This window comes from Giraffa tippelskirchi, chromosome 3 (assembly GCF_054371585.1).
Source record: "Giraffa tippelskirchi isolate mGirTip1 chromosome 3, T2T-mGirTip1v1.2.pri, whole genome shotgun sequence".
Classification (NCBI taxonomy): Eukaryota; Metazoa; Chordata; class Mammalia; order Artiodactyla; family Giraffidae; genus Giraffa; species Giraffa tippelskirchi.
The window spans coordinates 89,941,186-89,954,252 of NC_137277.1; the positions used below are offsets into that span (position 1 = coordinate 89,941,186).

Consider the following 13,067-nt stretch of genomic DNA (forward strand, 5'->3'; position numbering starts at 1 on the left):
CAAGTTGCATAAACTAGACTTCCTAAATATAGACATCTTTTCCAAGTGAAATTCCTTAGCCTTTTTGACACAGAAGCAAAAGTGAATCATTCTTTTTTTGCAGATTCAGCTACCCCAAAATGTATGATGTTTGAATACTGGAGTTATTCCTGAGTAGTCAGACACTTAAGAAAATAATTTTAGAGACTGGGGGCCCAGTGAATGAATGCGAAGATAAATGGATTTTTGGCAGCTAACTTTAGCCCCTATGACAGAGTAAACAATTGTCCAATATGAACAGGCTTCTAAAAATAACCATGGGCAAACTCTGGCCTTGTGGTAAATTAAAATACCTCCTGCTGAAGACAATTGAGCTTCATATATATTTAGTTTGGGGGTAGGACAGAAACCCCAGTCTGATGGATGAGACTGTTAACCAAGTTCAGTCCTGTTTAAGTTGAAGGCAAGTTGTCAAAGAGATAGTAAGCCCAAAGAAATAACATCAGTTCACATTTATTTTTAATATCCAATTTCTCTACACAGTAGAGTCTTATTCTTAAGAGGCAAAAAAACACATTCATAAGTGACTCAATTCATAGAACAGCTTTGTGAGACAGGTTATGTTGACAGAAAGATGGGTTGTGGGGGTGAAGAATGTCCCTCTGCACTTGAAATTCAGTGTGTGTTAATTTTGGAGAGAAATTATTTATGTTACCACTGCAAATGTTTAACTTATAAGAGGCAGGCTGTGGAAGAGGGAAAGGCTGATGGGTAAGGCTTATCCAGCAAAAATATCTGGTTCCAAAGTTTATAATAATCTTTTGTTTTGATAAAAGAACAAAAATACTTATTTCAAGCATGTGTGTCTTCATAAAATACCAGATGAAGTATTTGTTTGGCTTGATTTCAAGAGGAGTTTAAGCTCAGAGTTCAGAAAAAAAATTCACTCTGGAAATGAATTTTGATTAATTGCTTTCATTAAGAGTAATTAAGGCGGACACTTTGTCCAATGCATTAGCTTTGCATGCCATTTAAATTTATTTAAAATCAAGCAAAATTAAAAATTCAGTTTCTCAGTTGCATGTTCCACGTGTCAAGTGCTAAATTGCCACATGGGTCTAGTGGCTACCATATTAAATAGCACAGCTAGAGAATATTTTCATCATCACAGAAAGCTCTACTAAATAGTACTACTCTAGTTCCTACTTGGAGAAGGCAATGGCAACCCACTCCAGTACTCTTGCCTGGAAAATCCCATGGACGGAGCAGCCTGGTGGGCTGCAATCCATGGGGTCGCTACAAGTCGGACACGACTGAGCAACTTCACTTTTGCTTTTCACTCTCATGCATTGGAGAAGGAAATGGCAACCCACTCCAGTGTTCTTGCCTGGAGAATCCCAGGGACGGTAGAGCCTGGTGGGCTGCCATCTATGGGGTCGCACAGAGTCGGACATGAATGAAGCAACTTAGCAGCAGCAGCAGCAGTTCCTACTTGGAGAATAGACAAAAAGAAATTGTTATCTAAATTCAGTACTTAAGAGAAGATACAGGTGGTTCATTGGAAACAGTAGAGGTTTTAAAATATAGAGAGGCATTTGGTGATACGCATGCTACACAATGGTATAAAAGTGATGGGGTGGCCACCGAAGATTTAACTTCTGTTTTGAATCGTGTTGCTGTCGGTAGTAGCGGTGGTTATGAATTTGTTGTGTTAGCAAAATAGATGCCAGAGATTCTCTTGGATTATCCTAAGCAGGATGACTGATCAGGGAAGCAGAGGGTGTATTTCCCATTAAAAATAATCTCGGCCCACCTCAAAGGCAAGCAAGTTCTGTTTTCTGATAAAGGATGTAGAATAAACACTCCGTGTCTTTAGAGCTAGAAGGGAAAGGAGGCTGGTCAATGCCTCCAGCAGGCTCCCCAAATTTCTGAGACTGGAAAGAGCAACAGTAATTGCCTATTTTGTGATGGGCTGACCCTCTAATCAGCTCAAGCACAGCACCTGTGGACACTTAAGTGATGTACAGAGAGCCCGAGGAAGAACTCCTGGATAAAATGGAGCCCCTTCCAGATGTGGTCTCCTTTGAAAGCTTAGGATGACCTGCATCAGACATTTGTGGAGGGTGACTTCCCTGCAGCTCTGGACAGTCAAGTGGCCACATCCAAGGGACAGTGTGTAGCAGCAAGGAACGATGACCACAAAATAACAGCAGCTCTTAAGACACAAAGTTCCTTCCAGATAGAAGTGGAAGTGGATGGACCTCTTTGTTGGATACAAAGCCACCACAATTTTTGGATGAGCAAAAGGATTGAGGGAACACCAAGAGTGTACTGTAGGATTTCCTTCCCATCTGGCTTGAAGGGGTTTAAGCAGTTTCCATTTAAATTGTGAAAATAGAAATAGACTTGATGTTACTTACACCTCATGGGGTGGAGTAGTTTATCTTTGAAGACACGGGCAGCTGAGGGCTAACAGCTCACCCATGAGCAGTGTGTATAAATAGCCTGTATTTAGAAATACTTCAGTTGGTGAGAGACTCAAATAACTGGTAAATTAGCAGATGGAACGTGCCCACCTGCTAAGAAAACTTAATTCAGGGAATTAAATGATAAAGTTCATTTTAAAATACTTTTTGAGTAAATAAGAAAAAATTTAAAGATGTATTTAAATTCCTGTGTTATAATCTTTATTGACAATTTTCAAACCCATAATACCTCAATGAATAGCGTATTTGCAAATATTGACTTTTTGTTTATTAAGTTCTTAATGAACATTTTCTGTTCTTTAGGCAGGTTTGATCTGCATTGCAAATAATTGGTTTCTGAATATGATTCTGTATGTTAACAGATTTTGTGTGTTAAAATTCCTGGCAAAAACTGTCCTATTTTCAGATGAATTAACTCCTCTTCAAAATTGCAATGGGGATTTTTTTATTGACTTAGACTTTGGAAAATAGTACTCTAATTTAAAATATTTCCATAACTGTCACAATGACTTTAAAAAATATGTATTTATTTGGCTGCACTGGGTCTTAGTTGCAGCACACAGCATCTTTTGGTTATGGCATACTGTCTCTTAACTGAGGCATGCAGGATCTAGTCCCCTGACCAGGGATCGAACTTGGGGCCCCAGCATTGGGAATGTGGAGTCTTAACCACTGGACCACTGGGGAAGTTCCAAGATGACTTTTTAAACAATGATGATCTGAAATATTTGACTCCTTTTAATTCACATGATTTTTTTAGAAATTAGGTCCTTTATTTCATAATCATAAAATTATGTTCATTTATGTACTGAGATTATTAATGTCATAAATTTACAAATGCATCAGATTGGTATTAATGTGCATAACAAGTCAATGCTTTCTCAGTCTTCCATTACGTATTCCAGTTCTCCAAAACCAATTTATTAGCTGTAGCTACTAGACATTGCCCTGCCCAGTACCATATGAAAGTTTTTAATTGTTCAGTTCCCTGGTTTCCCAGAAGAAAAATTTATCAAAATATGTTTTCAGATAGGGTATGCTGAGCTTCATCCAACCCCACCTAATCTCCAAAGTCTGCTGCTCCCACTTTAAATCATGGTTTCAGTTACAGGATATGTATGATGATAAAATACAAAAGAGCTAATGTAATTCTCTTTGAGTTTTTTTCCAAAAGTTTACAAAATTAAGCGTTCTTGTCTTGCGTGTATGTGTGCTAAGTCACTTCAGTCGTGTTTGACTCTTTGTGATCCTAATGACCATAGCCTATCAGGTTCCTCTGTCCCTTGGATTCTCCAGGCAAGAATACTGGAGTGGGTTGCTGTTTCCCTCTCCAGGGGCTCTTCCCAAGGAACCTGCATTTCCTGCGTTAGCAGGTGGGTTCATCACCACTAGTGCCATCCGGGAAGCCCATTCTTGTCTTAGCACAGGTACATACTCACACAACTATTCAGTTTTCTGTGGTGTTGAGAATGACTGGCAAATAAGCTCAAGAATAAAATTAAGATGGGATATGAAAAAAAAAGGTCACACTTGAGCTGGTGAGTGAACTCTGCTGAATGGGTAGACTAAACATGCTTCAGTTCAGTCACTCAGTCATGTCCGACTCTTTGCAACCCCATGGACTGCAACACGCCAGGCTTCCCTGTCCATCACCAACTTCCGGAGATTACTCAAACTCATGTCCATCGAGTTGGTGATGCCATCCAACCATCTCATCCTCTGTCATCGCTTTCTCCTCCCTCCTTCAATCTTTCCCTGCATCAGGGTCTTTTCCAATGAGTCAGTTCTTTGCAGCAAGTGGCCAAAGTACTGGAGTTTCAGCTTCAGCATCAGTCCTTCCAAAGAATATTCAGGACTGATTTTCTTTAGGATGGACTAGTTGGATCTCCTTGCTGTCCAAGGGACTCTCAAAAGTCTTCTCCAACACCACAGTTCAAAAGCATCAATTCTTCAGTGCTCAGCTTTCTTTATAGTCCAATTCTCACATCCATACATGACTACTGAAAAAACCATAGCTTTGACTAGATGGACCTTTGTTGGCAAAGTAATGTCTCTGCTTTTTAATATGCTGTCTAGATTGGCCATAGCTTTTCTTCCAAGAAGTATCTTTTAATTTCAAGGCTGCAGTCACCATCTGCAGTGATTTGTAGCCCAAGAAAATAAAATCTGTCACTGTTTCAATTGTTTCCCCATCTATTTGCCATAAAGTGATGGGACCAGATGCCATGTTCTTCCTTTTTTGAATGTTGAGTTTTAAGCTAACTTTTTCACTCTTCTCTTTCACTTTCATCAAGAGGCTCTTTAGTTCTTCTTCGCTTTCTGCCATAAGGGTGGTGTTATCTGCATATCTGAGGTTACTGATATTTCTCCCAGCAATCTTGATTCCAGCTTGTGCTTCATCCAGCCTGGCATTTTGCATGATGTACTCTGCATATAAGTTAAATAAGCCGGGTGACAATATATAGCCTTGATGTGCTCCTTTCCCAATTTGGAACCAGTCTGTTGTTACCATGTACAGTTCTGAGCACTGTGCCTCTATCACTAGCTGCTGCTGCTGCTGCTTCTGCTAAGTCGCTTCAGTCGTGTCTGACTCTGTGCGACCCCATAGATGGCAGTCCACCAGGCTCCGCCGTCCCTGGGATTCTCCAGGCAAGAATACTGGAGTGGGTTGCCATTTCCTTCTCCAGTGCATGAGAAGGAAAAGTGAAAGTGAAGTCGCTCAGTCGTGTCCGACTCTTAGCAACCCCATGGACTGTAGCCTACCAGGCTCCTCCATCCATGGGATTTTCCAGGCAAGAGTACTGGAGTTGGGTGCCATTGCCTTCTCCGTCTATTACTAGATTCTCTAACAAATAAGATGAGCAATTCTCTTCTGGGGGCTTTTAACACATACAGAGTTCAACCACTAAGATTCTATGTGCTGAAAGGAAGATTTGTCTCCTGCCAAGAATTCAAAAAGCATAGCTACTTTCCAAGTCTCTCAACCTCCAACCCTGTAAGGAAAGATAAGATTTCTTTCAGTGAACCAACCTAGAACTTTGTTTTCATTTAAATAGACATGAACAATGTCTTAAATAGAGCTATTGTGATGCTAGCAAAATCGTCAGTTTTTTCGACCCAAATTATACTGTTGATGTGAATGACTACTTCTGCCCAAATTTCTAGCCTGAGTTATAGGATATGTGTGATGATACAAATTTTATACAATGAATGCAGGCAATATTCCAGTTGACTTAATTTGGCAACATCTTCCTTAGGTATGAGTATGAGTTTGGGCCTTGAGCCAGCAATCAAAAGGGATTGTAAATGTAAATGATTACCTCATTTAGTGAAGTCTGCTTTTTGGCTTGGTCAGAAGCACCTTCTCCAAAATTTATTCAGAATATATTTGAATCATTCTAGCTGTGTGACCTTGGAAAAATTATTTAATCTCTCTGTAGGTCTGTTTCTTCATTGGCAGAGTAAGTAAATTATAACATTTACCTCATAGGCTTATTAAGCAAGATATATATTAACATATATAAAGCACTGGGTTTCCCTGGTGACTCAGATGGTAAAGAATCCACCTGCAGTGGGGGAGACCTGGGTTCTATCCCTGGGTTGGGAAGATCCCCTGGAGGAGGGCATGGCAATCCACTCCAGTATTCTTGCCTGGAGAATCCCCACGGAGAGAGGAGCCTGGAGGGCTACAGCTCATGTGGTCGCAAAGAGTCAGACACAACTGAGCAACTAAGCACAGCACAGCATATAAAGCACTTGCATTACTTGGTACATAATAAAATATATATAAGTATCAGCTATTGTTAGTAGTATTATTATCAGATTGATAGAGGAAAGCTGGGCTTTACATTTATTCTGACCCATGTAATTATCTAGCCAATGCAACTTCCACTTGGAGAATGATTTAAGATATATTTTTTGTGCTTAAATATTCTCCAAATAACTATCTTAAATATAAAGCCCCTTTAGAAATAATTTCTTTTTAGAAGAAAATCATTTTGCAAATGAATGGCTTATCTTTAGAAGATGCAGGAAGAGATAAAAATGGGAGAGAAATTCACTGAAAAATCTTGACATAAGCTCCTAATTACCATTTGGGTCAAAGTTTTGTTTTTTATTGCCCTCCATTAAGGTAACTACAGTAAAACACCTTGCTGATTTCTCACATTTATTTTCAATTTACTCTAATATCCCTTTATTTTAATATTCCAATTTAAAAATCATTTAGAAATACTTTTTAAAGTGATAAAATATCTCTTGGAAAAGAATATTTATGGTTTAAATATGTACAGTCTTGGAACTTGAAAGTTTTTGCCATGATAGTGTGCTGGCACTAGACTAACTCTCTTGTGGTAAAACACTAGAAAACTGGGTTAATTGTTTGAAACAACTATCTTCAGAAATTGGATTATAGGCAGTGCAGGACTATTATCTCTGAGAGATGGAAAACAAGCAAAGTAAACCTACAATTACCCAGACTGACTGCATGGAAGCAACTTCCAGGCCACGCGGGAGGAGAGAGAACCTAAGCAAAGCACAGTTGTCTCACTGAACTAAAAGATAGAGATCAGGGGTGAAGGGAGCTGAGGCAGCTAGAATCTGTGGCACAGAAAACAAGAGAATGGGAGGTGCACAGAATAAGAGCTCCAGAAATCTTCATAGGGATCCCTTTGAGTCTTTGGTGCAATACTTCTCCCTGCATTACATGGGGTGACACTCAATGAGGCCACATAAGGACAACTACCAGGGAACTACAAGCTGAAAAAATCAGAAAGGGTTTCCCTGGTGGCTCAGATGGTAAAGAATCTGCTGGTAATGCAGAAGGCTCGGGAACTATAAACTGAAAAACCACTAGAGTATCCATAGAATTAGAAGACATTCAATGTCTGTACCTGAGCGAGTAGAGAAACATCCTTGAACAACTGGGCATTCAGTAGAGGCTCCAGATAGGCTCTGCCAATGCTAGAGCTGAATTACCACTACATATAGGTTACGCTACACAAGTAGTAGCAAAGCTTTGGGACAAGTCTCAGAAAGATTAAGGGGAGCTGCAACAGAGTACCTGCTCTCAGGAGTAAAACACAACCTTCTTCAAAATAGGATTAAAAAAAATTCATACACTTTATATGATGACATTCACAATAGAAGGGACACAGTAAAAATTTACTGGAAGTGCAAGAATCAGGAAAATGTGACCCATAACCAGAAGAAAATTAGTTAATGGAAGCAAACCCAGAATTAACAGAAAAGGACTATGAATCAGCTTTAATAACTGTAAAGATTTAAGGAAAACACATATACAATGAAGAAAGAAATGGACACTATAAAAAAAGTCAAGTCAAACTTCTAGATCTGAAAATTAAAATATCTGAAATAAAAAATTCACTGGACTTAGTATACTAGACACTGCAGAAAAAAAGAATAAGTGAACTTGAATAAGGAAACTGCCAAAGCTGAAGTAGAGATCGAAAAAAGGGTATTAAAAAAAGAACAGACAAACCTCAGATAATAGTGTATTTTCTCAGTGAAAGAAGCCAAACACAAAAGAAAAAATGTGTGATTTCATTTATATGAAAAGTCAAGACAAGGCAGATCATAGGGATAGAAAATAGACTAATGATTGCTTTGGGCTACGGTTATAAGTAGAATGTGGAGGTATAGGAAATAATTCAATAGAGAGACTAAACAAACTTCTAACATAATTCAACCTATAAAAAGGCATGGAATAAAGGGAAAAAAGGAACAAAAAACCAGAGAGCTAAAATGTGTAGAAAGATGGTGGCATTAAACCATCATTAATGTGTGCTAGAGCTGATTGACATCACACCATGAAAGAAAATCTCAGTTGTCTTCTTTTTTTTTTTGCAGAAATTGACAAAAATTTCTAAATTTTTCATCCTAAAATTCATATGGAATGAAGAGATTCAGATTCAGACAAAACCATCTTTTAAAAGAACAAAGTTAGAGGACTCACATTCCTTGATATCAAAACTTTTCCCCTGATATCAAAGCAACAATAATCAAGACAACATGGCGCTGGCATAAGGACAGACAGGTCAATGAAATGGAATTGTGAGTCTAAAAGTAATCAGTTGACTACATTTATAGTCAACTGATTTTGACAAGGATACCAAGATGATTTATTGGGGGAAAATGGTCTTTTCAACAAGAAGTATTGGGCTAAATGTATGAAAAGTTAAAGTGTTAGTCACTCAGTGGTGTCCAACTCTTTGCGACTCCATGGACTGTAGCCCACCAGGCTCCTCTGTCCATGGGATTCTCTAGGCAAGAACACTGGAGTGGATAGCCATTCCCTTCTCCAGGGGATCCTCCCGACCCAGAGATTGAGTTCATGTCTCCTGCATTGCAGATATCATCTTTACTATCTGAGCCTGTAAAACAACGGAGGTGAACTCCTAATTTATACCGTCCACAAAAATATAACTTAAAATGGATTATGGCTGATATTATTCAGCCATAAAAGGAATAAAGCCCTGATACCTATTACAACATGAATAAATCTTGAAAACATGCTAAGTGATAGAACCAGCCACACTCGGCCATGTATTGTATGATTTCATTTACATGAAATGTTTGGAATAAGCAAATCTATAAAGACAGAAAGTAAATTAGTGGTTGCCAAGGGCTAGGTGGAAGGAGAAATGATTGCTAACGGGTGCATGGTTTCTTTTTGGGGTGGCAAAATGTTCTAGTATTAAATAGAGGCAGTAATTGCATAACTCTGAATATACTAAAAGCCACTTGTATACTTTAAAGGGGTTAATTTTACAGTATATAAATTATAGCACAATAAAGCTAATTTTTAAAAAGAATGGAAAGCTATATTATGAAAACTCTAATCATAAAAACCTGAAGAAGCTATATTAATATCAGACAATATAATCTTCAGTACAAGAAATATTGCTAAAAATATAGAAGTATTTTACATAAAGATTAAAGACGAATTTCTCTAAAAGATATAAAAATGTTAATATGTATGTATCTAATAACAAAGTTAAATGACAGAAATGAAATGAGAAATAGACAAATTTAAATTATAATTGGTGATTTCAACTTTCCTTTCTCAGTAGCTGATAAACAAGGAGACAGAAAATTGTTACGAATAGAACTAACTTTACCACACTACCAATTTTACCTAATTGATAAAGAAACAAAATACATTCTTTTGAGATGCACATGGAACATTTATCAAAAGCCATGGAACATTTATCAAAAGTCTGAAATACAGAACACATTTCAAGAAATTTAAAATGAAAAAAGTCTCATGGAGTGTTTTTCAGTTACAATAGAATTAGAAATTAATTACTAATTTAAATATCAAAAATTTTCCAAATAGTTGGAAATGAAAAAATATCCTAAACATCAGACAAAGAAGTCATAAAGGAAGTTAGCAAACATTTGAACCAAATTATAATGAGAACACAATTTATCAAAATTTGTGGGATTAGCAATAACTAGAGGGGAGGAAGTTATAGCTTTAAGTGCTTGTGTAGAAAAAAAAATCTTTTCTTTCAAACCTAAGATTCTACCTCAAAAAGATATAAAATAAGAGCAAATTAAACAAAAAATAGATGGAATAAATTGAAAGAGGAAATTTGTGAAATACAAACAGGGCAAACAATAGACAATGAAATTAAAAGATGGTTTTTGAAAAGGGAAAGAGGAAAGTTAAATACATTTATTAATCATTGTATAAGCAATAGATATGAATTAAGTTATATCAGTAAAAACTGACAAAGAAAAGAATAAAAGGTTAAAGAAGAGAAAAAGAGGATTAGAGGCATATGTAGATAGAGAGCTAAGTTTGTATTTTTGTTCTAATATATAGAAAGTGTGTATGTGAGTGTGTGTGTGGATACAAATATATATAATTACAGCCAGGCTTATGATTTATATAGCACTATAGCCAACATTCTCATTGTTGGAAGACTCCTTGAAAAAATGACTGATTCTAGGAGTTGGGCAGGAAAGGTGCAAGGGAGGGTGGAACATTGCATTAGTTTGCTATTGCTGCATAACAGATCACCACAAACTTAGCATGTAAAAATAACAGCCATTTGTTATCTCACCATTTCTGTAGATTAGAAGTCCAGGTATAGCTCAAATGGGTTAAGGCTCAGCATATCGCTAGGCTGAAATCAAAGGACCAGCCAGGCTACATTCTCATCTGGGGTTCAGAGTCCTCTTCCAGATTTGTTCAGGTTGTTGGCAAGCTTCAGTTAATTGTGACTGAGGACTGAAACCCCCATTTCCTTTCTGGCTGTCAGTGGTGGTTTCTTTCACATCCCAGAAGCTGCCCGAAGGTCCTGTATGACCCTGTTACTTCCTGATAGCTTTCTTCTTCAAAGCCAGAAGGACAATCCCTGCAGAGAGATTTATACAATGTAACAGAGTTTTATATCGTGTAACCCAATCATGGGAATGACTATTCCGCTTCCCTCTAAAGGGAGAGGATTATGCCAGGTTTGTTCACCAGGGGGCAGAAGTCTTAGGGACCATCTTAGAATTCTGCCTCCTCAAAACATCTTGTGCAACAAGGAGGTTCTCAAAATACCATACCAGGTGGACAGAATGGCCATCTTGAAGAGACTTCTCCTCTTATCAGTTTGAGCAAGATAAATAAATAATGAGAGTAATGGGCTAAAATCCATAAAATAAGAACACATGCATCTGTGCTGATATACTGTATCTATTGATATGTGTATATATATATGTGTATATATATATATATATATACTGAAATATATCCATATATATATTGTTATATATGGATATATAGGAATAAATAGGAAACAGAAGAAAGTTCTTTTTATGGTAGAGTTCAGACCCTGTAAAAATGTTAGAAAATTACTATTCGTCAACCATCACAGTAGTAATTGCTTCAGGCAAGAATCACCAATGGATGATAAAATTAGTGGCCAAAAGTATGGTGAGAAACAGATTATTCACAAAGTCTCTACAAGATACAAATTAATAATAAGGAAAAATAGTCACTTTACAGTGGAGGAATCTGGAAGTCACTAGTTAACATCACCAATAATAGGATAAATTAACATCATATTCCTCCTAAAGTGCTGGCTGGGGTGGCATGATATCCCTTCTTTAGCATCCTGTCCAAAATGCATAACCTGATCAAACCATAAGGAAACATCTTGAGTGTGTGCTCAGTCATGTCCCACTCTGTGTGACCCCTTGGACTGTAGCCCACCTGGCTCCTCTGCCCATGGAATTTTTCAGGCAAGAATAGTGGAGCAGGTTGCCATTTCCTCCTCTATGGTATCTTCCCAACCCAAGAATCAAACCCGTGTCTCTTGTATCTCTTGCATTGGCAGACAGATTCTTTACTACTAGCACCACCTGGGAAGCCCCGCAAGGGGGTCTAGGAAGTATAGTTACTAGTTTTTACGGCTGCCACAGTACAAGAAGATGAAACAGACCTTGAGTACCAATCTGCCATATTTACTACAGATAGTTCGTTCATTCAGTTATTCCTTATTCTTTTTTGTGTGGACATATGCTTTCATTTCTCTTAAGTAAACTCAAAGGAATGAAATTATTAGACGATTGGGTAGATATATGTCTTGTTTTATAACAGCATAGAATTTTTCAGGCAAGAATACTGGAGCAGGTTATCTTTCTGACCTAGGGATCAAACCCACGTCTCTTGAATCTCCTGAATTTTCAGGCAGATTCTTTACCACTGTGCCACCTGGGAAACTGGAGGAAACATCAGACAAACCCAAATAGAGGTACAATTTTGAAAATAACTCACCGGTACTCTTGGACTGCAAAGAGATCAAACCAGCCAATCCTAAAGGAAGTCAACCCTGAATATTCATTGGATGGACTGATGCTAAAGCTGAAGCTCCAATACTTTGGCCACAAAGAGGTGACTCGCTGGAAAAGGCCCTGATGCTAGGAAAGATTGAAGGCAAAAGGAGAAGTGGGCGGCAGAGGATGAGATGGTTAGATAGCATCACTGACTCAATGGACATGAATTTGAGCAAACTCCAAGAGATAGTGGAGGACAGAGGAGCCTGGCGTGCTGCGTCAATGGGGTTGCAAAGAGTCGGACATGACTTAGCCACTGAACAACAGCTCTTCAAAAGTGTCAAAGACAGAATACAGAACTGTTCGAGGCTAAAGGAGACAGAAGAAATACAACGGTTCACACAAAATGTGATCATATCTTGAATACTTCACCTACAAAAGGATTTTAGTGGGCCTATTAGAGAATTTTAATAAGGTCTGTAAATTAGATATCATTGTATCAATATTAATTTCCTAATTTTGATAACTGTACTATAGTTATATAAGAGAATATTCTTGTTTTAAGGAAATGTATACATCAGTATTTTGAAGTCTTAAAAAGCCAAACAATATAGATCACCATATTAGCAGAATAAAGGAGAAAAAAATTATGTTTACATTAACATATGCAGGAAAAGTACTTGATGAAATTTAGCACCACCCATTATGATAAAACAAAACATGAATCAAACAGCAACAAAACCCCCATACTCTTGGCAAACCAAGATAAAAGAAACTTCTTCCTCAATCTGATAAAGTGTATCTATGAAT

General features: G+C 37.7%; 1 long non-coding RNA gene across 1 annotated transcript; it reads right to left on the minus strand.

Annotated features, from left to right (window-relative positions):
- Window positions 1-476: 476 nt before the first annotated feature.
- LOC145542532 (uncharacterized) lies at window positions 477-10,769 on the minus strand. Its single transcript, XR_014079909.1, has 2 exons — window positions 10,556-10,769; window positions 477-4,892 (listed from the first exon to the last, which is right to left on the minus strand). It is a non-coding gene; the product is annotated as an uncharacterized LOC145542532 (long non-coding RNA).
- Window positions 10,770-13,067: the final 2,298 nt, after the last annotated feature.